A 27168-nucleotide genomic window follows, 5' to 3' on the forward strand; every position below is an offset into this window, starting at 1 on the left:
GAGCAATGAAGATTCTGCGAGCGAGGCAACCCTGTTTGAGCTCCAGGAGAGCATGGAAGATTCTGCGAGCGAGGCATCCCTGCCCGGGATCCAGGAAACCATGGGAGATTCTGCAAGTGAGGCATCCCTGTTTAAGCTCCAGGAGAGCATGGTAGATTCTGCGAGCAATGCAGCCTGGCCAAGGCTCCAGGAGAGCATGGAAGATTGTGCAAGTGAGGCATCCCTGCCTTGGCTCCAGGAGAGCATGGGAGATTGTGCGAGCGAGGCATCCCTGTTTGAGCTCCAGGAGAGCATGACAGATTCTGCGAGTGAGGCATCCTTGCCCGGGCACCAGGAGAGCATGGGAAATTCTGTGAGCAATGCAGCCTGGCCAAGGCTCCAGGAGGGCATGGGAGATTCTGCGAGCGAGGCATCCCTGTTTAAGCTCCAGGAGAGCATGGTAGATCCTGCGAGCAATGCAGCCTGACCAAGGCTCCATGATATCATGGAAGATTGTGCAAGTGAGGCGTCCCTGCCCGGGCTCCAGGAGAGCATGGCAGATTCTGCGAGTGAGGCTTCCCTGCCCGGGTTCCAGGAGAGCATGGGAGATTGTGCGAGCAAGGCATCCCTGCCAAGGCTCCATGAGAGCATGGGAGATTGTGCAAGCGAGGCATCCCTGCCCGGGCTCCAGGAGACCATGGGAGATTGTGCGGGCAAGGCATCCCTGCCCGGGCTCCAGGAGAACATGGGAGATTCTGCAAGTGAGGAATCCCTGTTTAAGCTCCAGGAGAGCATGGTATATTCTGCGAGCAATGCAGCCTGGCCAAGGCTCTAGTAGAGCATGGAAGATTGTGCAAGTGAGGCATCCCTGCCTTGGCTCCTGGAGAGCAAATGGAGATTGTGCGAGTGAGGCTTCCCTGCCCGGGTTCCAGGAGAGCATGGGAAATTGAGCGAGCGAGGCATCCCTGCCCGGGCTCCAGGAGAGCATGGGAGATTCTGCAAGCGAGGCATCCCTGTCTGGGCTCCAGGAGAGCATGGGAGATTCTGCGAGCGAGGCATCCCTGTTTAAGCTCCAGGACAGCATGGAAGATTCTGCAAGTGAGGCATCCCTGCCCGGGCTCCAGGAGAGCATGGGAGATTCTGCGAGCGAGGCATCCCTGTTTAAGCTCCAAGAGAGCATGGAAGATTCTGCGAGTGAGGCATCCATGTTTAAGCTCCTGGAGAGCATGGAAGATTCTGCGAGCGAGGCATCCCTGTTTGAGCTCCAGGAGAGCATGGAAGATTCTGCGAGCGAGGCGTCCCTGTTTAAGCTCCAGGACAGCATGGAAGATTCTGCAAGTGAGGCATCCCTGCCCGGGCTCCAGGAGAGCATGGGAGATTCTGCGAGCGAGGCATCCCTGTTTAAGCTCCAAGAGAGCATGGAAGATTCTGCGAGTGAGGCATCCCTGTTTAAGCTCCAGGAGAGCATGGTAGATCCTGCGAGCAATGCAGCCTGACCAAGGCTCCATGATATCATGGAAGATTGTGCAAGTGAGGCGTCCCTGCCCGGGCTCCAGGAGAGCATGGCAGATTCTGCGAGTGAGGCTTCCCTGCCCGGGTTCCAGGAGAGCATGGGAGATTCTGCGAGCGAGGCATCCCTGTTTAAGCTCCAGGAGAGCATGGAAGATTCTGCGAGCGAGGCATCCCTGTTTGTGCTCCAGGAGAGCATGGAAGATTCTGCGAGCGAGGCAACCCTGCCCGGGATCCAGGAGACCATGGGAGATTGTGCGGGCGAGGCATCCCTGCCCGGGCTCCAGGAGAACATGGGAGATTCTGCAAGTGAGGCATCCCTGTTTAAGCTCCAGGAGAGCATGGTATATTCTGCGAGCAATGCAGCCTGGCCAAGGCTCTAGTAGAGCATGGAAGATTGTGCAAGCGAGGCATCCCTGCCTTGGATCCTGGAGAGCATGGGAGATTGTGCGAGCGAGGCTTCCCTGCCCAGGTTCCAGGAGAGCATGGGAGATTGTGCGAGCAAAGCATCCCTGCCAAGGCTCCATGAGAGCATGGGAGATTGTGCAAGCGAGGCATCCCTGCCCGGGCTCCAGGAGAGCATGGGAGATTCTGCGAGCGAGGCATCCCTGTTTAAGCTCCAAGAGAGCATGGAAGATTCTGCGAGCGAGGCATCCATGTTTAAGCTCCAGGAGAGCAATGAAGATTCTGCGAGCGAGGCGTCCCTGTTTGAGCTCCAGGAGAGCATGGAAGATTCTGCGAGCGAGGCATCCCTGCCCGGGATCCAGGAGACCATGGGAGATTGTGCGAGCGAGGCATCCCTGCCCGGGCTCCAGGAGAGCATGGGAGATTCTGCAAGTGAGGCATCCCTGTTTAAGCTCCAGGAGAGCATGGAAGATTCTGCGAGCGAGGCATCCCTGCCCGGGCTCCAGGAGAGCATGGGAGATTCTGCGAGCGAGGCATCCCTGTTTAAGCTCCAAGAGAGCATGGAAGATTCTGCGAGTGAGGCATCCCTGCACGGGATCCAGGAGAGCATGGGAGATTGTGCGAGCGAGGCATCCCTGCCTTGGCTCCTGGAGAGCATGGGAGATTCTGCAAGCGAGGCATCCCTGTTTAAGCTCCAGGAGAGCATGGGAGATTCTGCGAGCGAGGCATCCCGGTTTGAGCTCCAGGAGAGCATGGAAGATTCTGCGAGCGAGGCATCCCTGCCCGGGCTCCAGGAGACCATGGAAGATTGTGCAAGTGAGGCATCCCTGCCTTGGCTCCAGGAGAGCAAATGGAGATTGTGCGAGTGAGGCTTCCCTGCCCGGGTTCCAGGAGAGCATGGGAGATTGAGCGAGCGAGGCATCCCTGTCTGGGCTCCAGGAGAGCATGGAAGATTCTGCGAGCGAGGCGTCCCTGCCCGGGATCCAGGAGACTATGGGAGATTGTGCGGGTGAGGCATCCCTGCCCGGGCTCCAGGAGAACATTGGAGATTCTGCAAGTGAGGCATCCCTGTTTAAGCTCCAGGAGAGCATGGTAGATTCTGCGAGCAATGCAGCCTGGCCAAGGCTCCAGGAGAGCATGGAAGATTCTGCGAGCGAGGCATCCCTGCCTGGGCTCCAGGAGAGCATGGGAGATTCTGCGAGCGAGGCATCCCTGTTTAAGCTCCAAGAGAGCATGGAAGATTCTGCGAGTGAGGCATCCATGTTTAAGCTCCTGGAGAGCATGGAAGATTCTGTGAGCGAGGCATCCCTGTTTGAGCTCCAGGAGAGCATGGAAGATTCTGAGAGCGAGGCCTCCATGCCCGAGATCCAGGAGAACATGGAAGATTCTGCAAGCGAGGCATCCCTGTTTAAGCTCCAGGAGAGCATGGAAGATTCTGCGAGCGAGGCATCCCTGTTAAAGCTCCAAGAGAGCATGGAAGATTCTGCGAGCGAGGCTTCCCTGCACGGGATCCATTAGAGCATGGGAGATTCTGCGAGCAACACAGCCTGGCCAGGTCTCCAGGAGTGCATGTGAGATTCTGCTAGCGAGGTTTTCCGGCCAGACAGGGGAACTGCAACCTCCGGAAGTCCCGATGAGGTTTTGAAAATGGGCCCAATGCCGGGACGCAGTTCCAGGAGGTCAGGTAAAATCTGCCGTTGCCCCCGCAAAAAGTGGCGCGCAGCAGCAAATGCCGTGACGTCTGGGGGAATTCCTCGGGCGGATTCACAAATGGCAAAGAGGTGAGAGAGAGAGCCAGGAAGAGATCCGTGTGGACTAGGTGTCCCAGCCAGGGCTCCAGGACAGGCATGCAAGATTCAGCGAGCAACACAGCCTGGCCAGGGCTCCAGGAGAGCATGGGAGATTCTGCGAGCGAGTCATCCCTGTTTAAGCTCCAGGAGAGGAGCGAGGCATCCCTGCCTGGGCTCCAGGAGAGCATGGGAGATTGTGCGAGCGAGGCATCCCTGTTTGAGCTCCAGGAGAGCATGACAGATTCTGCGAGTGAGGCATCCTTGCCCGGGCTCCAGGAGAGCAAGGGAGATTCTGCGAGCAATGCAGCCTGGCCAAGGCTCCAGGAGGGCATGGGAGATTCTGCGAGCAATGCAGCCTGACCAAGGCTCCATGAGATCATGGAAGATTGTGCAAGTGAGGCGTCCCTGCCCGGGCTCCAGGAGAGCATGGGAGATTCTGCGAGCGAGGCATCCCTGCCCGGGATCCAGGAGACCATGGGAGATTGTGCGAGCGAGGCATTCCTGCCCGGGCTCCAGGAGAGCATGGGAGATTCTGCAAGCGAGGCATCCCTGTTTAAGCTCCAGGAGAGCATGGGAGATTCTGCAAGCGAGGCATCCCTGTTTAAGCTCCAGGAGAGCATGGAAGATTCTGCGAGTGAGGCATCCCTGTTTAAGCTCCAGGAGAGCATGGAAGATTCTGCGAGCGAGGCTTCCCTGCCCGGGCTCCAGGAGAGCATGGGAGATTGTGTGAGCAAGGTGTCCCTGTTTGAGCTCCAGGAGAGCATGGGAGATTCTGCGAGCAATGCAGCCTGACCAAGGCTCCATGAGATCATGGAAGATTGTGCAAGTGAGGCGTCCCTGCCCAGGCTCCAGGAGAGCATGGCAGATTCTGCGAGCGAGGCATCCCTGTTTAAGCTCCAAGAGAGCATGGAAGATTCTGAGAGCGAGGCCTCCCTGCCCGGGATCCAGGAGAACATGGGAGATTCTGCAAGTGAGGCATCCCTGTTTAAGCTCCAGGAGAGCATGGAAGATTCTGCGAGCGAGGCATCCCTGCCCGGGCTCCAAGAGAGCATTGAAGATTCTGCGAGCAATGCAGCCTGGCCAAGGCTCCTGGAGAGCATGGAGGATTGTGCAAGTGAGGCATCCCTGCCTTGGCTCCAGGAGAGCATGGAAGATTCTGCGAGTGAGGCATCCCTGCCCGGGATCCAGGAGACCATGGGAGATTGTGCGAGCGAGGCATTCCTGCCCGGGCTCCAGGAGAGCATGGGAGATTCTGCAAGCGAGGCATCCCTGTTTAAGCTCCAGGAGAGCATGGAAGATTCTGCGAGCGAGGCATCCCTGCCCGGGCTCCAGGAGAGCATGGGAGATTCTGCGAGCGAGGCATCCCTGTTTAAGCTCCAAGAGAGCATGGAAGATTCTGCGAGCGAGGCATCCATGTTTAAGCTCCTGGAGAGCAATGTAGATTCTGCGAGCGAGGCGTCCCTGTTTGAGCTCCAGGAGAGCATGGAAGATAATGCGAGCGAGGCATCCCTGCCCGGGATCCAGGAGACCATGGGAGATTGTGCGAGCGAGGCATCCCTGCCAGGGCTCCAGGAGAACATGGAGGATTCTGCGAGTGAGGCATCCCTGTTTAAGCTCCAGGAGAGCATGGTAGATCCTGCGAGCAATGCAGCCTGACCAAGGCTCCTGGGGAGCATGGAAGATTCTGCAAGTGAGGCATCCCTGCCTTGGCTCCTGGAGAGCATGGGAGATTGTGCGAGTGAGGCTTCCCTGCCCGGGTTCCAGGAGAGCATGGGAGATTGTGCGAGCGAGGCATCCCTGCCCAGGCTCCAGGAGAGCATGGGAGATTGTGCGAGCGAGGCATCCCTGTTTGAGCTCCAGGAGAGCATAGCAGATTCTGTGAGTGATGCATCCCTGCCCGGGCTCCAGGAGAGCATGGGAGATTCTGCGAGCGAGGCATCCCTGTTTAAGCTCCAGGAGAGCATGGAAGATTCTGCGAGCAAGGCGTCCCTGCCCGGGATCCAGGAGAGCATCTGAGGTTCTTTGAGCGAGGCATCCCTGTTTGAGCTCCAAGAGAGCATGGAAGATTTTGCGAGCGAGGCATCCATGTTTAAGCTCCTGGAGAGCAATGTAGATTCTGCGAGCGAGGCGCCCCTGTTTGAGCTCCAGGAGAGCATGGAAGATAATGCGAGTGAGGCATCCCTGCCCGGGATCCAGGAGACCATAGGAGATTGTGCGAGCGAGGCATCCCTGCCCGGGCTCCAGGAGAGCATGGAAGATTCTGCAAGTGAGGCATCCCTGCCCGGGATCCATGAGAGCATGGGAGATTCTGCGAGCGAGGCATCCCTGTTTAAGCTCCAGGAGAGCATGGAAGATTCTGCGAGCGAGGCATCCCTGTTTGAGCTCCAGGAGAGCATGGAAGATTCTGCGAGTGAGGCGTCCCTGCCCGGGATCCAGGAGACCATGGGAGATTGTGCGGGCGAGGCATCCCTGCCCGGGCTCCAGGAGAACATTGGAGATTCTGCAAGTGAGGCATCCCTGTTTAAGCTCCAGGACAGCATGGTAGATTCTGCGAGCAATGCAGCCTGGCCAAGGCTCCAGGAGAGCATGGAAGATTGTGCAAGTGAGGCATCCCTGCCTTGGCTCCAGGAGAGCATGGGAGATTGTGCGAGTGAGGCTTCCCTGCCCGGGTTCCAGGAGAGCATGGGAGATTGTGCGAGCGAGGCATCCCTGTTTAAGCTCCAGGAGAGCATGGAAGATTCTGCGAGCGAGGCATCCCTGTTTGAGCTCCAAGAGAGCATGGAAGATTCTGCGAGCGAGGCATCCATGTTTAAGCTCCTGGAGAGCAATGTAGATTCTGCGAGCGAGGAATCCCTGTTTGAGCTCCAGGAGAGCATGGAAGATAATGCGAGCGAGGCATCCCTGCCCGGGATCCAGGAGACCATGGGAGATTGTGCGAGTGAGGCATCCCTGCCCGGGCTCCAGGAGAGCATGGTAGATTCTGCGAGCAATGCAGCCTGGCCAAGGCTCTAGTAGAGCATGGAAGATTGTGCAAGTGAGGCATCCCTGCCTTGGCTCCAGGAGAGCATGGGAGATTGTGCGAGTGAGGCTTCCCTGCCCAGGTTCCAGGAGAGCATGGGAGATTGTGCGAGCGAGGCATCACTGTCTGGGCTCCAGGAGAGCATGGGAGATTCTGCAAGCGAGGCATCCCTGTTTAAGCTCCAGGAGAGCATGGAAGATTCTGCGAGCGAGGCATCCCTGCCCGGGCTCCAGGAGAGCATGGGAGATTCTGCGAGCGAGGCATCCCTGTTTAAGCTCCAAGAGAGCATGGAAGATTCTGCGAGCGAGGCATCCATGTTTAAGCTCCAGGAGAGCAATGAAGATTCTGCGAGCGAGGCAACCCTGTTTGAGCTCCAGGAGAGCATGGAAGATTCTGCGAGCGAGGCATCCCTGCCCGGGATCCAGGAAACCATGGGAGATTCTGCAAGTGAGGCATCCCTGTTTAAGCTCCAGGAGAGCATGGTAGATTCTGCGAGCAATGCAGCCTGGCCAAGGCTCCAGGAGAGCATGGAAGATTGTGCAAGTGAGGCATCCCTGCCTTGGCTCCAGGAGAGCATGGGAGATTGTGCGAGCGAGGCATCCCTGTTTGAGCTCCAGGAGAGCATGACAGATTCTGCGAGTGAGGCATCCTTGCCCGGGCACCAGGAGAGCATGGGAAATTCTGTGAGCAATGCAGCCTGGCCAAGGCTCCAGGAGGGCATGGGAGATTCTGCGAGCGAGGCATCCCTGTTTAAGCTCCAGGAGAGCATGGTAGATCCTGCGAGCAATGCAGCCTGACCAAGGCTCCATGATATCATGGAAGATTGTGCAAGTGAGGCGTCCCTGCCCGGGCTCCAGGAGAGCATGGCAGATTCTGCGAGTGAGGCTTCCCTGCCCGGGTTCCAGGAGAGCATGGGAGATTGTGCGAGCAAGGCATCCCTGCCAAGGCTCCATGAGAGCATGGGAGATTGTGCAAGCGAGGCATCCCTGCCCGGGTTCCAGGAGACCATGGGAGATTGTGCGGGCAAGGCATCCCTGCCCGGGCTCCAGGAGAACATGGGAGATTCTGCAAGTGAGGAATCCCTGTTTAAGCTCCAGGAGAGCATGGTATATTCTGCGAGCAATGCAGCCTGGCCAAGGCTCTAGTAGAGCATGGAAGATTGTGCAAGTGAGGCATCCCTGCCTTGGCTCCTGGAGAGCAAATGGAGATTGTGCGAGTGAGGCTTCCCTGCCCGGGTTCCAGGAGAGCATGGGAAATTGAGCGAGCGAGGCATCCCTGCCCGGGCTCCAGGAGAGCATGGGAGATTCTGCAAGCGAGGCATCCCTGTCTGGGCTCCAGGAGAGCATGGGAGATTCTGCGAGCGAGGCATCCCTGTTTAAGCTCCAGGACAGCATGGAAGATTCTGCAAGTGAGGCATCCCTGCCCGGGCTCCAGGAGAGCATGGGAGATTCTGCGAGCGAGGCATCCCTGTTTAAGCTCCAAGAGAGCATGGAAGATTCTGCGAGTGAGGCATCCATGTTTAAGCTCCTGGAGAGCATGGAAGATTCTGCGAGCGAGGCATCCCTGTTTGAGCTCCAGGAGAGCATGGAAGATTCTGCGAGCGAGGCGTCCCTGTTTAAGCTCCAGGACAGCATGGAAGATTCTGCAAGTGAGGCATCCCTGCCCGGGCTCCAGGAGAGCATGGGAGATTCTGCGAGCGAGGCATCCCTGTTTAAGCTCCAAGAGAGCATGGAAGATTCTGCGAGTGAGGCATCCCTGTTTAAGCTCCAGGAGAGCATGGTAGATCCTGCGAGCAATGCAGCCTGACCAAGGCTCCATGATATCATGGAAGATTGTGCAAGTGAGGCGTCCCTGCCCGGGCTCCAGGAGAGCATGGCAGATTCTGCGAGTGAGGCTTCCCTGCCCGGGTTCCAGGAGAGCATGGGAGATTCTGCGAGCGAGGCATCCCTGTTTAAGCTCCAGGAGAGCATGGAAGATTCTGCGAGCGAGGCATCCCTGTTTGTGCTCCAGGAGAGCATGGAAGATTCTGCGAGCGAGGCAACCCTGCCCGGGATCCAGGAGACCATGGGAGATTGTGCGGGCGAGGCATCCCTGCCCGGGCTCCAGGAGAACATGGGAGATTCTGCAAGTGAGGCATCCCTGTTTAAGCTCCAGGAGAGCATGGTATATTCTGCGAGCAATGCAGCCTGGCCAAGGCTCTAGTAGAGCATGGAAGATTGTGCAAGCGAGGCATCCCTGCCTTGGATCCTGGAGAGCATGGGAGATTGTGCGAGCGAGGCTTCCCTGCCCAGGTTCCAGGAGAGCATGGGAGATTGTGCGAGCAAAGCATCCCTGCCAAGGCTCCATGAGAGCATGGGAGATTGTGCAAGCGAGGCATCCCTGCCCGGGCTCCAGGAGAGCATGGGAGATTCTGCGAGCGAGGCATCCCTGTTTAAGCTCCAAGAGAGCATGGAAGATTCTGCGAGCGAGGCATCCATGTTTAAGCTCCAGGAGAGCAATGAAGATTCTGCGAGCGAGGCGTCCCTGTTTGAGCTCCAGGAGAGCATGGAAGATTCTGCGAGCGAGGCATCCCTGCCCGGGATCCAGGAGACCATGGGAGATTGTGCGAGCGAGGCATCCCTGCCCGGGCTCCAGGAGAGCATGGGAGATTCTGCAAGTGAGGCATCCCTGTTTAAGCTCCAGGAGAGCATGGAAGATTCTGCGAGTGAGGCATCCCTGCCCGGGCTCCAGGAGAGCATGGGAGATTCTGCGAGCGAGGCATCCCTGTTTAAGCTCCAAGAGAGCATGGAAGATTCTGCGAGTGAGGCATCCCTGCACGGGATCCAGGAGAGCATGGGAGATTGTGCGAGCGAGGCATCCCTGCCTTGGCTCCTGGAGAGCATGGGAGATTCTGCAAGCGAGGCATCCCTGTTTAAGCTCCAGGAGAGCATGGGAGATTCTGCGAGCGAGGCATCCCGGTTTGAGCTCCAGGAGAGCATGGAAGATTCTGCGAGCGAGGCATCCCTGCCCGGGCTCCAGGAGACCATGGAAGATTGTGCAAGTGAGGCATCCCTGCCTTGGCTCCAGGAGAGCAAATGGAGATTGTGCGAGTGAGGCTTCCCTGCCCGGGTTCCAGGAGAGCATGGGAGATTGAGCGAGCGAGGCATCCCTGTCTGGGCTCCAGGAGAGCATGGAAGATTCTGCGAGCGAGGCGTCCCTGCCCGGGATCCAGGAGACTATGGGAGATTGTGCGGGTGAGGCATCCCTGCCCGGGCTCCAGGAGAACATTGGAGATTCTGCAAGTGAGGCATCCCTGTTTAAGCTCCAGGAGAGCATGGTAGATTCTGCGAGCAATGCAGCCTGGCCAAGGCTCCAGGAGAGCATGGAAGATTCTGCGAGCGAGGCATCCCTGCCTGGGCTCCAGGAGAGCATGGGAGATTCTGCGAGCGAGGCATCCCTGTTTAAGCTCCAAGAGAGCATGGAAGATTCTGCGAGTGAGGCATCCATGTTTAAGCTCCTGGAGAGCATGGAAGATTCTGTGAGCGAGGCATCCCTGTTTGAGCTCCAGGAGAGCATGGAAGATTCTGAGAGCGTGGCCTCCATGCCCGAGATCCAGGAGAACATGGAAGATTCTGCAAGCGAGGCATCCCTGTTTAAGCTCCAGGAGAGCATGGAAGATTCTGCGAGCGAGGCATCCCTGTTAAAGCTCCAAGAGAGCATGGAAGATTCTGCGAGCGAGGCTTCCCTGCACGGGATCCATTAGAGCATGGGAGATTCTGCGAGCAACACAGCCTGGCCAGGTCTCCAGGAGTGCATGTGAGATTCTGCTAGCGAGGTTTTCCGGCCAGACAGGGGAACTGCAACCTCCGGAAGTCCCGATGAGGTTTTGAAAATGGGCCCAATGCCGGGACGCAGTTCCAGGAGGTCAGGTAAAATCTGCCGTTGCCCCCGCAAAAAGTGGCGCGCAGCAGCAAATGCCGTGACGTCTGGGGGAATTCCTCGGGCGGATTCACAAATGGCAAAGAGGTGAGAGAGAGAGCCAGGAAGAGATCCGTGTGGACTAGGTGTCCCAGCCAGGGCTCCAGGACAGGCATGCAAGATTCAGCGAGCAACACAGCCTGGCCAGTGCTCCAGGAGAGCATGGGAGATTCTGCGAGCGAGTCATCCCTGTTTAAGCTCCAGGAGAGGAGCGAGGCATCCCTGCCTGGGCTCCAGGAGAGCATGGGAGATTGTGCGAGCGAGGCATCCCTGTTTGAGCTCCAGGAGAGCATGACAGATTCTGCGAGTGAGGCATCCTTGCCCGGGCTCCAGGAGAGCAAGGGAGATTCTGCGAGCAATGCAGCCTGGCCAAGGCTCCAGGAGGGCATGGGAGATTCTGCGAGCAATGCAGCCTGACCAAGGCTCCATGAGATCATGGAAGATTGTGCAAGTGAGGCGTCCCTGCCCGGGCTCCAGGAGAGCATGGGAGATTCTGCGAGCGAGGCATCCCTGCCCGGGATCCAGGAGACCATGGGAGATTGTGCGAGCGAGGCATTCCTGCCCGGGCTCCAGGAGAGCATGGGAGATTCTGCAAGCGAGGCATCCCTGTTTAAGCTCCAGGAGAGCATGGGAGATTCTGCAAGCGAGGCATCCCTGTTTAAGCTCCAGGAGAGCATGGAAGATTCTGCGAGTGAGGCATCCCTGTTTAAGCTCCAGGAGAGCATGGAAGATTCTGCGAGCGAGGCTTCCCTGCCCGGGCTCCAGGAGAGCATGGGAGATTGTGTGAGCAAGGTGTCCCTGTTTGAGCTCCAGGAGAGCATGGGAGATTCTGCGAGCAATGCAGCCTGACCAAGGCTCCATGAGATCATGGAAGATTGTGCAAGTGAGGCGTCCCTGCCCAGGCTCCAGGAGAGCATGGCAGATTCTGCGAGCGAGGCATCCCTGTTTAAGCTCCAAGAGAGCATGGAAGATTCTGAGAGCGAGGCCTCCCTGCCCGGGATCCAGGAGAACATGGGAGATTCTGCAAGTGAGGCATCCCTGTTTAAGCTCCAGGAGAGCATGGAAGATTCTGCGAGCGAGGCATCCCTGCCCGGGCTCCAAGAGAGCATTGAAGATTCTGCGAGCAATGCAGCCTGGCCAAGGCTCCTGGAGAGCATGGAGGATTGTGCAAGTGAGGCATCCCTGCCTTGGCTCCAGGAGAGCATGGAAGATTCTGCGAGTGAGGCATCCCTGCCCGGGATCCAGGAGACCATGGGAGATTGTGCGAGCGAGGCATTCCTGCCCGGGCTCCAGGAGAGCATGGGAGATTCTGCAAGCGAGGCATCCCTGTTTAAGCTCCAGGAGAGCATGGAAGATTCTGCGAGCGAGGCATCCCTGCCCGGGCTCCAGGAGAGCATGGGAGATTCTGCGAGCGAGGCATCCCTGTTTAAGCTCCAAGAGAGCATGGAAGATTCTGCGAGCGAGGCATCCATGTTTAAGCTCCTGGAGAGCAATGTAGATTCTGCGAGCGAGGCGTCCCTGTTTGAGCTCCAGGAGAGCATGGAAGATAATGCGAGCGAGGCATCCCTGCCCGGGATCCAGGAGACCATGGGAGATTGTGCGAGCGAGGCATCCCTGCCAGGGCTCCAGGAGAACATGGAGGATTCTGCGAGTGAGGCATCCCTGTTTAAGCTCCAGGAGAGCATGGTAGATCCTGCGAGCAATGCAGCCTGACCAAGGCTCCTGGGGAGCATGGAAGATTCTGCAAGTGAGGCATCCCTGCCTTGGCTCCTGGAGAGCATGGGAGATTGTGCGAGTGAGGCTTCCCTGCCCGGGTTCCAGGAGAGCATGGGAGATTGTGCGAGCGAGGCATCCCTGCCCAGGCTCCAGGAGAGCATGGGAGATTGTGCGAGCGAGGCATCCCTGTTTGAGCTCCAGGAGAGCATAGCAGATTCTGTGAGTGATGCATCCCTGCCCGGGCTCCAGGAGAGCATGGGAGATTCTGCGAGCGAGGCATCCCTGTTTAAGCTCCAGGAGAGCATGGAAGATTCTGCGAGCAAGGCGTCCCTGCCCGGGATCCAGGAGAGCATCTGAGGTTCTTTGAGCGAGGCATCCCTGTTTGAGCTCCAAGAGAGCATGGAAGATTTTGCGAGCGAGGCATCCATGTTTAAGCTCCTGGAGAGCAATGTAGATTCTGCGAGCGAGGCGCCCCTGTTTGAGCTCCAGGAGAGCATGGAAGATAATGCGAGTGAGGCATCCCTGCCCGGGATCCAGGAGACCATAGGAGATTGTGCGAGCGAGGCATCCCTGCCCGGGCTCCAGGAGAGCATGGAAGATTCTGCAAGTGAGGCATCCCTGCCCGGGATCCATGAGAGCATGGGAGATTCTGCGAGCGAGGCATCCCTGTTTAAGCTCCAGGAGAGCATGGAAGATTCTGCGAGCGAGGCATCCCTGTTTGAGCTCCAGGAGAGCATGGAAGATTCTGCGAGTGAGGCGTCCCTGCCCGGGATCCAGGAGACCATGGGAGATTGTGCGGGCGAGGCATCCCTGCCCGGGCTCCAGGAGAACATTGGAGATTCTGCAAGTGAGGCATCCCTGTTTAAGCTCCAGGACAGCATGGTAGATTCTGCGAGCAATGCAGCCTGGCCAAGGCTCCAGGAGAGCATGGAAGATTGTGCAAGTGAGGCATCCCTGCCTTGGCTCCAGGAGAGCATGGGAGATTGTGCGAGTGAGGCTTCCCTGCCCGGGTTCCAGGAGAGCATGGGAGATTGTGCGAGCGAGGTATTCCGGCTAGACAGGGGAACTGCAACCTCCGGAAGTCCCGATGAGGTTTTGAAAATGGGCCCAATGCCGGGACACAGTTCCAGGAGGTCGGGTAAAATCCGCCGTTGCCCGCTCAAAAAGTGGCGCGCAGCAGCAATGCCGTGACATCTGGGGGAATTCCTCGGGCGGATTCACAAATGGCAAAGAGGTGAGAGAGAGAGCCAGGAAGAGATCCGTGTGGACTAGGTGTCCCAGCCAGGGCTCCAGGACAGGCATGCAAAATTCAGCGAGCAACACAGCCTGGCCAGGGCTCCAGGAGAGCATGGGAGATTCTGCGAGTGAGTCATCCCTGTTTAAGCTCCTGGAGAGGAGCGAAGCATCCCTGCCCGGGCTCCAGGAGAGCATGGGAGATTGTGCGAGCGAGGCGTCCCCGTTTGAGCTAAAGGAGAGAATGACAGATTCTGCGAGTGAGGCTTCATTGCCCGGGCTCCAGGAGAGCATGGGAGATTCTGCGAGCAATGCAGCCTGGCCAAGGCTCCAGGAGAGCATGGGAGATTCTGCAAGCGAGGCATCCCTGCCCGGGATCCAGGAGACCATGGGAGATTGTGCGAGCGAGGCATCCCTGCCCGGGATCCAGGAGAGCATGGGAGATTCTGCAAGCGAGGCATCCCTGTTTGAGCTCCTGGAGAGCAATGTAGATTCTGAGAGCGAGGCATCCCTGTTTGAGCTCCAGGAGAGCATGGAAGATAATGCGAGCGAGGCATCCCTGCCCGGGATCCAGGAGACCATGGGAGATTGTGCGAGCGAGGCATCCCTGCCCGGGCTCCAGGAGAACATGGGAGATTCTGCAAGCGAGGCATCCCTGCCCGGGATCCAGGAGAGCATGGAAGATTCTGCAAGTGAGGCATCCCTGCCCGGGCTCAAGGAGAGCATGGGAGATTCTACGAGCGAGGCATCCCTGTCTGGGCTCCAGGAGAGCATGGGAGATTCTGCAAGCGAGGCATCCCTGTTTAAGCTCCAGGAGAGCATGGAAGATTCTGCGAGCGAGGCATCCCTGCCCGGGCTCCAGGAGAGCATGGGAGATTCTGCGAGCGAGGCATCCCTGTTTAAGCTCCAAGAGAGCATGGAAGATTCTGCGAGCAATGCAGCCTGGCCAAGGCTCCAGGAGAGCATGGAAGATTGTGCAAGTGAGGTATCCCTGCCTTGGCTCCAGGAGAGCATGGGAGATTGTGCGAGTGAGGCTTCCCTGCCCGGGTAACAGGAGAGCATGGGAGATTGTGCGAGCGAGGCATCCCTGTCTGGGCTCCAGGAGAGCATGGGAGATTCTGCAAGCGAGGCATCCCTGTTTAAGCTCCAGGAGAGCATGGAAGATTCTGTGAGTGAGGCATCCATGTTTAAGCTCCAGGAGAGCAATGAAGATTCTGCGAGCGAGGTGTCCCTGTTTGAGCTCCAGGAGAGCATGGAAGAATCTGCGAGCGAGGCATCCCTGCCCGGGATCCAGGAGACCATGGGAGATTGTGCGAGCGAGGCATCCCTGCCCGGGCTCCAGGAGAGCATGGGAGATTCTGCAAGCGAGGCATCCCTGTTTAAGCTCCAGGAGAGCATGGAAGATTCTGCGAGCGAGGCATCCCTGCCCGGGCTCCAGGAGAGCATGGGAGATTCTGCGAGCGAGGCATCCCTGTTTAAGCTCCAAGAGAGCATGGAAGATTCTGCGAGCAATGCAGCCTGGCCAAGGCTCCAGGAGAGCATGGGAGATTGTGCGAGCGAGGCATCCCTGCCCGGGCTCCAGGAGAGCATGGGAGATTCTGCAAGCGAGGCATCCCTGACTGGGCTCCAAGAGAGCATGGAAGATTCTGCGAGTGAGGCATCCCTGCACGGGATCCTGGAGAGCATGTGAGATTGTGCGAGCGAGGCTTCCCTGCCCGGGCTCTAGTAGAACATGGGAGATTCTGCGAGCATTGCAGCCTGGCCAAGGCTCCAGGAGAGCATGGGAGATTCTGCGAGCGAAGCATCCCTGTTAGGGCTCCAGGAGAGCATGGGAGATTCTGCGAGCGAGGCATCCCTGTTTAAGCTCCAGGAGAGCATGGAAGATTCTGTGAGCGAGGATCCATGTTTAAGCTCCAGGAGAGCATGGAAGATTCTGCGAGTGAGGCATCCCTGTTTAAGCTCCAGGAGAGCATGGAAGATTCTGCGAGCTATGCAGCCTTGCCAAGGCCCCAGGAGAGCATGGAAAAAATTCAGCGAGCGAGGCCTCCCTGCCCGGAATCAAGGAGAGCATGGGAGATTCTGCGAGCAAGGCATCCCTGTTTAAGCTCCAGGAGAGCATGTGAGATTGTGCGAGCGAGGCATCCCTGCCTGGGCTCCAGGAGATTATTGGAGATTCTGCGAGCAACACAGCCTGGCCAGGGCTCCAGGAGTGTATGTGAGATTCTGCTAGCGAGGTATTCCGGCCAGACAGGGGAACTGCAACCTCTGGAAGTCCCGATGAGGTTTTGAAAATGGGCCCAATGCCGGGACGCAGTTCCAGGAGGTCGGGTAAAATCCGCCGTTGCCCCCGCAAAAAGTGGCGCGCAGCAGCAATGCAGTGACGTCTGGGGGAATTCCTCGGGCAGATTCACAAATGGCAAAGAGGTGAGAGAGCCAGGAAGAGATCTGTGTGGACTAGGTGTCCCAGCCAGGGCTCCACGACAGGCATGCAAAATTCAGCGAGCAACACAGCCTGGCCAGGGCTCCAGGAGAGCATGGGAGATTCTGCGAGCGAGTCATCCCTGTTTAAGCTCCTGGAGAGGAGCGAGGCATCCCTGCCCGGGCTCCAGGAGAGCATGGGAGATTGTGCGAGCGAGGCGTCCCCGTTTGAGCTCCAGGAGAGCATGACAGATTCTGCGAGTGAGGCATCCTTGCCCGGGCTCAAGGAGAGCATGGAAAAAATTCAGCGAGCGAGGCCTCCCTGCCCGGAATCAAGGAGAGCATGGGAGATTCTGCGAGCAAGGCATCCCTGTTTAAGCTCCAGGAGAGCATGTGAGATTGTGCGAGCGAGGCATCCCTGCCCGGGCTCCAGGAGATTATTGGAGATTCTGCGAGCAACACAGCCTGGCCAGGGCTCCAGGAGTGTATGTGAGATTCTGCTAGCGAGGTATTCCGGCCAGACAGGGGAACTGCAACCTCTGGAGACCATGGGAGATTGTGCGAGCGAGGCATCCCTGCCCGGGCTCCAGTAGAACATGGGAGATTCTGCGAGCATTGCAGCCTGGCCAAGGCTCCAGAAGGGCATGGGAGATTGTGCGAGCGAGGCATCCCTGCCCGGGCTCCAGGAGAGCATGGAAGATTCTGCGAGCGAGGCATCCCTGTTTGGGCTCCAGGAGAGCATGGGAGATTCTGCGAGCGAGGCATCCCTGTTTAAGCTCCAAGAGAGCATGGAAGATTCTGTGAGCGAGGATCCATGTTTAAGCTCCAGGAGAGCATGGAAGATTCTGCGAGCGTGGCGTGCCTGCCTGGGTTCCAGGAGAGCATGGAAGATTCTGCGAGCGAGGCATCCTTGTTTAAGCTCCAGGAGAGCATGGAAGATTCTGCGAGCGAGGCATCCCTGCCCTGGCTCCAGGAGAGCATGGGATATTCTGCGAGCGAGGCATCCCTGTTTGAGCTCCAAGAGAGCATGGAAGATTCTGCGAGCGAGGCATCCCTGTTTGAGCTCCAGGAGAGCATGGGAGATTGTGCGAGCGATGCATCCCTGCCAGGGCTCCAGGAGAACATGGGAGATTCTGTAAGCGAGGCATCCCTGCCCGGGATCCAGGAGAGCATGGGAGATTCTGCGAGCGAGGCATCCCTGTTTGAGCTCCAGGAGAGCATGGAAGATTCTGCGAGCGAGGCATCCCTGCCCGGGCTCCAGGAGAGCATGGGAGATTCTGCGAGCGAGGCATCCCTGTTTAAGCTCCAAGAGAGCATGGAAGATTCTGCGAGCGAGGCATCCATGTTTAAGCTCCAGGAGAGCATGGAAGATTTTGCGAGCGAGGCATCCATGTTTAAGCTCCTGGAGAGCAATGTAGATTCTGCGAGCGAGGCGCCCCTGTTTAAGCACCAGGAGAGCATGGGAGATTGTGCGAGCGAGGCATCCCTGCCCAGGCTCCAGGAGAGCATCTGAGGTTCTGTGAGCGAGGCATCCCTGTTTGAGCTCCAAGAGAGCATGGAAGATTCTGCGAGCGAGGCATCCATGTTTAAGCTCCAGGAGAGCATGGAAGATTTTGCGAGCGAGGCATCCATGTTTAAGCTCCTGGAGAGCAATGTAGATTCTGCGAGCGAGGCGCCCCTGTTTGAGCTCCAGGAGAGCATGGAAGATAATGCGAGCGAGGCATCCCTGCCCGGGCTCCAGGAGAGCATGGAAGATTCTGCGAGCGAGGCATCCCTGTTTAAGCTCCAGGAGAGCATGGAAGATTCTGTGAGCGAGGCATCCCTGCCCGGGCTCCAGGAGAGCATGGGAGATTCTGCGAGCGAGGCATCCCTGTTTAAGCTCCAAGAGAGCATGGAAGATTCTGCGAGCAATGCAGCCTTGCCAAGGCTCCAGGAGAGCATGGGAGATTGTGCGAGTGAGGCTTCCCTGCCCGGGTAACAGGAGAGCATGGGAGATTGTGCGATCGAGGCATCCATGTTTAAGCTCAAGGAGAGCATGGGAGATTGTGTGAGCAAGGCATCCCTGCCCGGGCTCCAGGAGAGCATGGGAGATTCTGCGAGCGAGGCATCCCTGTTTAAGCTCCAAGAGAGCATGGAAGATTCTGCGAGTGAGGCATCCATGTTTAAGCTCCTGGAGAGCATGGAAGAATCTGTGAGCGAGGCATCCCTGTTTGAGCTCCAGGAGAGCATGGAAGATTCTGAGAGCGAGGCCTCCCTGCCCGGGATCCAGGAGAACATGGGAGATTCTGCAAGTGAGGCATCCCTGTTTAAGCTCCAGGAGAGCATGGAAGATTCTGCGAGCGAGGCATCCCTGCCCGGGCTCCAGGAGAGCATGGGAGATTCTGCGAGCGAGGCATCCCTGTTTAAGCTCCAAGAGAGCATGGAAGATTCTGCGAGCAATGCAGCCTGGCCAAGGCTCCTGGAGAGCATGGAAGATTGTGCAAGTGAGGCATCCCTGCCCGGGCTCCAGGAGAGCATGGGAGATTCTGCGAGCGAGGCATCCCTGTTTAAGCTCCAGGAGAGCATGGAAGATTCTGCGAGCAAGGCGTCCCTGCCCGGGATCCAGTAGAGCATCTGAGGTTCTGTGAGCGAGGCATCCCTGTTTGAGCTCCAAGAGAGCATGGAAGATTTTGCGAGCGAGGCATCCATGTTTAAGCTCCTGGAGAGCAATGTAGATTCTGCGTGCGAGGCATCCCTGCCTGGGATCCAGGAGACCATGGGAGATTGTGCGAGTGAGGAATCCCTGCCCGGGCTCCAGGAGAACATGGGAGATTCTGCAAGCGAGGCATCCCTGCCTGGGCTCCAGGAGAGCATGGAAGATTCTGCGAGTGAGGCATCCCTGTTTGAGCTCCAGGAGAGCATGGAAGATTCTGCGAGCGAGGCGTGCCTGCCCGGGATCCAGGAGACCATGGGAGATTGTGCGAGCGAGGCATCCCTGCCCAGGCTCCAGGAGAGCATCTGAGGTTCTGTGAGCGAGGCATCCCTGTTTGAGCTCCAAGAGAGCATGGAAGATTCTGCGAGCGAGGCATCCATGTTTAAGCTCCAGGAGAGCATGGAAGATTTTGCGAGCGAGGCATCCATGTTTAAGCTCCTGGAGAGCAATGTAGATTCTGTGAGCGAGGCATCCCTGTTTGAGCTCCAAGAGAGCATGGAAGATTCTGCGAGCGAGGCATCCCTGTTTAAGCTCCAGGAGAGCATGGAAGATTCTGTGAGCGAGGCATCCCTGCCCGGGCTCCAGGAGAGCATGGGAGATTCTGCGAGCGAGGCATCCCTGTTTAAGCTCCAAGAGAGCATGGAAGATTCTGCGAGCAATGCAGCCTTGCCAAGGCTCCAGGAGAGCATGGAAGATTGTGCAAGTGAGGCATCCCTGCCTTGGCTCCAGGAGAGCATGGGAGATTGTGTGAGTGAGGCTTCCCTGCCCGGGTAACAGGAGAGCATGGGAGATTGTGCGATCGAGGCATCCCTGTCTGGGCTCCAGGAGAGCATGGGAGATTCTGCAAGCGAGGCATCCCTGTTTAAGCTCAAGGAGAGCATGGGAGATTGTGTGAGCAAGGCATCCCTGCCCGGGCTCCAGGAGAGCATGGGAGATTCTGCGAGCGAGGCATCCCTGTTTAAGCTCCAAGAGAGCATGGAAGATTCTGCGAGTGAGGCATCCATGTTTAAGCTCCTGGAGAGCATTGAAGAATCTGTGAGCGAGGCATCCCTGTTTGAGCTCCAGGAGAGCATGGCAGATTCTGCGAGTGAGGCATCCCTGCCCGGGCTCCAGGAGGGCATGGGAGATTCTGTGAGCGAGGCATCCCTGTTTAAGCTCCAGGAGAGCATGGTAGATCCTGTGAGCAATGCAGCCTGACCAAGGCTCCAGTAGATCATGGATGATTGTGCAAGTGAGGCTTCCCTGCCCGGGTTCCAGGAGAGCATGGGAGATTGTGCGAGCGAGGCATCACTGTTTGAGCTCCAGGAGAGCATGGCAGATTCTGCGAGTGAGGCATCCCTGCCCGGGCTCCAGGAGAGCATGTGAGATTGTGCGAGTGAGGCTTCCCTGCCCGGGTTCCAGGAGAGCATGGGAGATTGTGCGAGTGAGGCATCCCTGTTTGAGCTCCAGGAGAGCATGGCAGATTCTGCGAGTGAGGCATCCCTGCCCTGGCTCCAGGAGGGCATGGGAGATTCTGTGAGCGAGGCATCCCTGTTTAAGCTCCAGGAGAGCATGGTAGATCCTGCGAGCAATGCAGCCTGACCAAGGCTCCAGGAGATCATGGATTTTGTGCAAGTAAGGCGTCCCTGCCCGGGCTCCAGGAGAGCATGGGAGATTCTGCAAGCGAAGCATCCCTGTTTAAGCTCCAGGAGAGCATGGAAGATTCTGCGAGCGAGGCATCCCTGCCCGGGATCCAGGAGACCATGGGAGATTGTGCGAGTGAGGCTTCCCTGCCCGGGCTCCAGTAGAACATGGGAGATTCTGCGAGCGAGGCATCCCTGTTTGAGCTCCAAGAGAGCATGGAAGATTCTGCGAGCGAGGCATCCATGTTTAAGCTCCTGGAGAGCAATGTAGATTCTGAGAGCGAGGCATCCCTGTTTGAGCTCCAGGAGAGCATGGAAGATAATGCGAGCGAGGCATCCCTGCCCGGGATCCAGGAGACCATGGGAGATTGTGCGAGCGAGGCATCCCTGCCCGGGCTCCAGGAGAACATGGGAGATTCTGCAAGAGAGGCATCCCTGTTTAAGCTCCAGGAGAGCATGGAAGATTCTGCGAGCTATGCAGCCTTGCCAAGGCCCCAGGAGAGCATGGAAAAAATTCAGCGAGCGAGGCCTCCCTGCCCGGAATCAAGGAGAGCATGGGAGATTCTGCGAGCAAGGCATCTCTGTTTAAGCTCCAGGAGTGTATGTGAGATTCTGCTAGCGAGGTATTCCGGCCAGACAGGGGAACTGCAACCTCTGGAGACCATGGGAGATTGTGCGAGCGAGGCATCCCTGCCCGGGCTCCAGTAGAACATGGGAGATTCTGCGAGCATTGCAGCCTGGCCAAGGCTCCAGAAGGGCATGGGAGATTGTGCGAGCGAGGCATCCCTGTTTGGGCTCCAGGAGAGCATGGGAGATTCTGCGAGCGAGGCATCCCTGTTTAAGCTCCAAGAGAGCATGGAAGATTCTGTGAGCGAGGATCCATGTTTAAGCTCCAGGAGAGCATGGAAGATTCTGCGAGCGTGGCGTGCCTGCCTGGGTTCCAGGAGAGCATGGAAGATTCTGCGAGCGAGGCATCCTTGTTTAAGCTCCAGGAGAGCATGGAAGATTCTGCGAGCGAGGCATCCCTGCCCTGGCTCCAGGAGAGCATGGGATATTCTGCGAGCGAGGCATCCCTGTTTGAGCTCCAGGAGAGCATGGGAGATTGTGCGAGCGATGCATCCCTGCCAGGGCTCCAGGAGAACATTGGAGATTCTGTAAGCGAGGCATCCCTGCCCGGGATCCAGGAGAGCATGGGAGATTCTGCGAGCGAGGCATCCCTGTTTGAGCTCCAGGAGAGCATGGAAGATTCTGCGAGCGAGGCATCCCTGCCCGGGCTCCAGGAGAGCATGGGAGATTCTGCGAGCGAGGCATCCCTGTTTAAGCTCCAAGAGAGCATGGAAGATTCTGCGAGCAATGCAGCCTGGCCAAGGCTCCAGGAGAGCATGGGAGATTGTGCGAGTGAGGCTTCCCTGCCCGGGTAACAGGAGAGCATGGGAGATTGTGCGAGCGAGGCATCCCTGTCTGGGCTCCAGGAGAGCATGGGAGATTCTGCAAGCGAGGCATCCCTGTTTAAGCTCCAGGAGAGCATGGAAGATTCTGTGAGTGAGGCATCCATGTTTAAGCTCCAGGAGAGCAATGAAGATTCTGCGAGCGAGGTGTCCCTGTTTGAGCTCCAGGAGAGCATGGAAGAATCTGCGAGGGAGGCGTCCCTGCCCGGGATCCAGGAGACCATGGGAGATTGTGCGAGTGAGGCATCCCTGCCCGGGCTCCAGGAGAACATGGGAGATTGTGCGAGTGAGTCTTCCCTGCCCGGGTTCCAGGAGAGCATGGGAGATTGTGCGAGCGAGGCATCCCTGCCCGGGATCCAGGAGAGCATGGGAGATTCTGCGAGCGAGGCATCCCTGTTTGAGCTCCAGGAGAGCATGGAAGATTCTGCGAGGGAGGCGTCCCTGCCCGGGATCCAGGAGAGCATGGGAGATAATGCGAGTGAGGCATCCCTGCCCGGGATCCAGGAGACCATGGGAGATTGTGCGAGCGAGGCATCCCTGCCCGGGATCCAGGAGAGCATGGGAGATTCTGCAAGCGAGGCATCCCTGTTTAAGCTCCAGGAGAGCATGGAAGATTCTGCGAGCGAGGCTTCCCTGCCCGGGCTCCAGGAGAGCATGGGAGACTGTGTGAGCAAGGTGTCCCTGTTTGAGCTCCAGGAGAGCATGGCAGATTCTGCGAGCTATGCAGCCTTGCCAAGGCCCCAGGAGAGCATGGAAAAAATTCAACGAGCAAGGCGTCCCTGCCCGGACTCCAGGAGAGCATGGGAGATTCTGCGAGCGAGGCATCCCTGTTTAAGCTCCAAGAGAGCATGGAAGATTCTGCGAGCAATGCAGCCTGGCCAAGGCTCCAGGAGAGCATGGAAGATTGTGCAAGTGAGGCATCCCTGCCTTGGCTCCAGGAGAGCATGGGAGATTGTGCGAGTGAGGCTTCCCTGCCCGGGTAACAGGAGAGCATGGGAGATTGTGCGAGCGAGGCATCCCTGTCTGGGCTCCAGGAGAGCATGGGAGATTCTGCAAGCGAGGCATCCCTGTTTAAGCTCCAGGAGAGCATGGGAGATTGTGCGAGCAAGGCATCCCTGCCCGGGCTCCAGGAGAGCATGGGAGATTCTGCGAGCGAGGCATCCCTGTTTAAGCTCCAAGAGAGCATGGAAGATTCTGCGAGCGAGGCATCCATGTTTAAGCTCCAGGAGAGCATGGAAGATTTTGCGAGCGAGGCATCCATGTTTAAGCTCCTGGAGAGCAATGTAGATTCTGCGAGCGAGGCGCCCCTGTTTAAGCTCCAGGAGAGCATGGGAGATTGTGCGAGCGAGGCATCCCTGCCCAGGCTCCAGGAGAGCATCTGAGGTTCTGTGAGCGAGGCATCCCTGTTTGAGCTCCAAGAGAGCATGGAAGATTCTGCGAGCGAGGCATCCATGTTTAAGCTCCAGGAGAGCATGAAAGATTTGGCGAGCGAGGCATCCATGTTTAAGCTCCTGGAGAGCAATGTAGATTCTGCGAGCGAGGCGCCCCTGTTTGAGCTCCAGGAGAGCATGGAAGATAATGCGAGTGAGGCATCCCTGCCCGGGATCCAGGAGACCATGGGAGATTGTGCAAGCGAGGCATCCCTGCCCAGGCTCCAGGAGAACATGGGAGATTCTGCAAGCGAGGCATCCCTGTTTAAGCTCCAGGACAGCATGGAAGATTCTGCGAGCAATGCAGCCTGGCCAAGGCTCCAGGAGGGCATGGGAGATTCTGCGAGCGAGGTACCCCTGTTTAAGCTCCAGGAGAGCATGGTAGATCCTGCGAGCAATGCAGCCTGACCAAGGCTCCAGGAGATCATGGAAGATTGTGCAAGTGAGGCGTCCCTGCCCGGGCTCCAGGAGAGCATGGGAGATTCTGCAAGCGAGGCATCCCTGTTTAAGCTCCAGGAGAGCATGGAGGATTCTGCGAGCGAGGCATCCCTGTTTAAGCTCCAGGAGAGCATGGAAGATTCTGCGAGCGAGGCATCCCTGTTTGAGCTCCAGGAGAGCATGGAAGATTCTGCGAGCGAGGCGTCCCTGCCCGGGATCCAGGAGACTATGGGAGATTGTGCGGGTGAGGCATCCCTGCCCGGGCTCCAGGAGAACATTGGAGATTCTGCAAGTGAGGCATCCCTGTTTAACCTCCAGGAAAGCATGGTAGATTCTGCGAGCAATGCAGCCTGGCCAAGGCTCCAGGAGAGCATGGGAGATTGTGCGAGCAAGGCATCCCTGCCAAGGCTCCATGAGAGCATGGGAGATTGTGCAAGCGAGGCATCCCTGCCCGGGCTCCAGGAGAGCATGGGAGATTCTGCGAGCAAGGCATCCCTGTTTAAGCTCCAAGAGAGCATGGAAGATTCTGCGAGCGAGGCATCCCGGTTTGAGCTCCAGGAGAGCATGGAAGATTCTGCGAGCGAGGCTTCCCTGCCCGGGCTCCAGGAGAGCATGGGAGATTCTGCGAGCAATGCAGCCTGGCCAAGGCTCCAGGAGGGCATGGGAGATTGTGCGAGCGAGGCATCCCTGCCCGGGTTCCAGGAGAGCATGGGAGATTGTGCGAGTGAGGCATCCCTGTCTGGGCTCCAGGAGAGCATGGGAGATTCTGCGAGCGAGGCATCCCTGTTTAAGCTCCAAGAGAGCATGGAAGATTCTGCGAGCGAGGCATCCATGTTTAAGCTCCAGGAGAGCAATGAAGATAATGCGAGCGAGGCATCCCTGCCCGGGATCCAGGAGACCATGGGAGATTCTGCAATCGAGGCATCCCTGCCCGGGCTCCAGGAGAGCATGGGAGATTCTGCAAGTGAGGCTTCCCTGCCCGGGTTCCAGGAGAGCATGGGAGATTGTGCGAGCGAGGCATCCCTGTTTGAGCTCCAGGAGAGCATGGCAGATTCTGCGAGTGAGGCATCCCTGCCCTGGCTCCAGGAGGGCATGGGAGATTCTGTGAGCGAGGCATCCCTGTTTAAGCTCCAGGAGAGCATGGTAGATCCTGCGAGCAATGCAGCCTGACCAAGGCTCCAGGAGAGCATGGAAGATTGTGCAAGTGAGGCATCCCTGCCTTGGCTCCAGGAGAGCATGGGAGATTCTGCGAGCGAGGCATCCCTGTTTAAGCTCCAAGAGAGCATGGAAGATTCTGCGAGCGAGGCATCCCTGTTTGAGCTCCAGGAGAGCATGGAAGATTCTGCGAGCGAGGCGTCCCTGCCCGGGATCCAGGAGACTATGGGAGATTGTGCGGGTGAGGCATCCCTGCCCGGGCTCCAGGAGAACATTGGAGATTCTGCAAGTGAGGCATCCCTGTTTAAGATCCAGGAGAGCATGGTAGATTCTGCGAGCAATGCAGCCTGGCCAAGGCTCCAGGAGAGCATGGAAGATTCTGCGAGCGAGGCATCCCTGCCTGGGCTCCAGGAGAGCATGGGAGATTTTGCGGGTGAGGCATCCCTGTTTAAGCTCCAAGAGAGCATGGAAGATTCTGAGAGCGAGGCGTCCCTGCCCGGGATCCAGGAGACCATGGGAAATTGTGCGAGCGAGGCATCCCTGCCCGGGATCCAGGAGACCATGGGAGATTGTGCGAGCGAGGCATTCCTGCCCGGGCTCCAGGAGAGCATGGGAGATTCTGCAAGCGAGGCATCCCTGTTTAAGCTCCAGGAGAGCATGGAAGATTCTGCGAGCGAGGCATCCATGTTTAAGCTCCTGGAGAGCAATGTAGATTCTGCGAGCGAGGCGCCCCTGTTTGAGCTCCAGGAGAGCATGGAAGATAATGCGAGTGAGTCATCCCTGCCCGGGATCCAGGAGAGCATAGCAGATTCTGTGAGGGATGCATCCCTGCCTGGGCTCCAGGAGAACATGGGAGATTGTGCGGGCGAGGCATCCCTGCCCGGGCTCCAGGAGAACATTGGAGATTCTGCAAGTGAGGCATCCCTGTTTAAGCTCCAGGAGAGCATGGTAGATTCTGCGAGCAATGCAGCCTGGCCAAGGCTCCAGGAGAGCATGGAAGATTGTGCAAGTGAGGCATCCCTGCCTTGGCTCCAGGAGAGCATGGGAGATTGTGCGAGTGAGGCTTCCCTGCCCGGGTTCCAGGAGAGCATGGGAGATTGTGCGAGCGAGGCATCCCTGTTTAAGCACAGGAGAGCATGGAAGATTCTGCGAGCGAGGCATCCCTGTTTGAGCTCCAAGAGAGCATGGAAGATTCTGCGAGCGAGGCATCCATGTTTAAGCTCCTGGAGAGCAATGTAGATTCTGCGAGCAAGGAATCCCTGTTTGAGCTCCAGGAGAGCATGGAAGATAATGCGAGCGAGGCATCCCTGCCCGGGATCCAGGAGACCATGGGAGATTGTGCGAGTGAGGCATCCCTGCCCGGGCTCCAGGAGAGCATGGTAGATTCTGCGAGCAATGCAGCCTGGCCAAGGCTCTAGTAGAGCATGGAAGATTGTGCAAGTGAGGCATCCCTGCCTTGGCTCCAGGAGAGCATGGGAGATTGTGCGAGTGAGGCTTCTCTGCCCAGGTTCCAGGAGAGCATGGGAGATTGTGCGAGCGAGGCATCCCTGTCTGGGCACCAGGAGAGCATGGGAGATTCTGCAAGCGAGGCATCCCTGTTTAAGCTCCAGGAGAGCATGGTAGATTCTGCGAGCAATGCAGCCTGGCCAAGGCTCCAGGAGAGCATGGGAGATTCTGCGAGCGAGGCATCCCTGTTTAAGCTCCAAGAGAGCATGGAAGATAATGCGAGCGAGGCATCCCTGCCCGGGATCCAGGAGACCATGGGAGATTCTGCAAGTGAGGCATCCCTGTTTAAGCTCCAGGAGAGCATGGTAGATTCTGCGAGCAATGCAGCCTGGCCAAGGCTCCAGGAGAGCATGGAAGATTGTGCAAGTGAGGCATCCCTGCCTTGGCTCCAGGAGAGCATGGGAGATTGTGCGAGTGAGGCTTCCCTGCCCGGGTTCCAGGAGAGCATGGGAGATTGTGCGAGCGAGGCATCCCTGCCCGGGCTCCAGGAGAGCATGGGAGATTCTGCGAGTGAGGCATCCCTGTTTGAGCTCCAGGAGAGCATGGAAGATAATGCGAGCGAGGCATCCCTGCCCGGGATCCAGGAGACCATAGGAGATTCTGCAATCGAGGCATCCCTGCCCGGGCTCCAGGACAGCATGGGAGATTCTGCAATCGAGGCATCCCTGCCCGGGCTCCAGGAGAGCATGGGAGATTCTGCAAGCGAGGCATCCCTGTTTAAGCTCCAGGACAGCATGGAAGATTCTGCGAGCAATGCAGCCTGGCCAAGGCTCCAGGAGGGCATGGGAGATTCTGCGAGCGAGGCACCCCTGTTTAAGCTCCAGGAGAGCATGGTAGATCATGCGAGCAAT

This window comes from Taudactylus pleione, unplaced genomic scaffold, assembly GCF_031769625.1.
Source record: "Taudactylus pleione unplaced genomic scaffold, aTauple2 ptg000587l, whole genome shotgun sequence".
In the NCBI taxonomy this organism is placed as follows: Eukaryota; Metazoa; Chordata; class Amphibia; order Anura; family Myobatrachidae; genus Taudactylus; species Taudactylus pleione.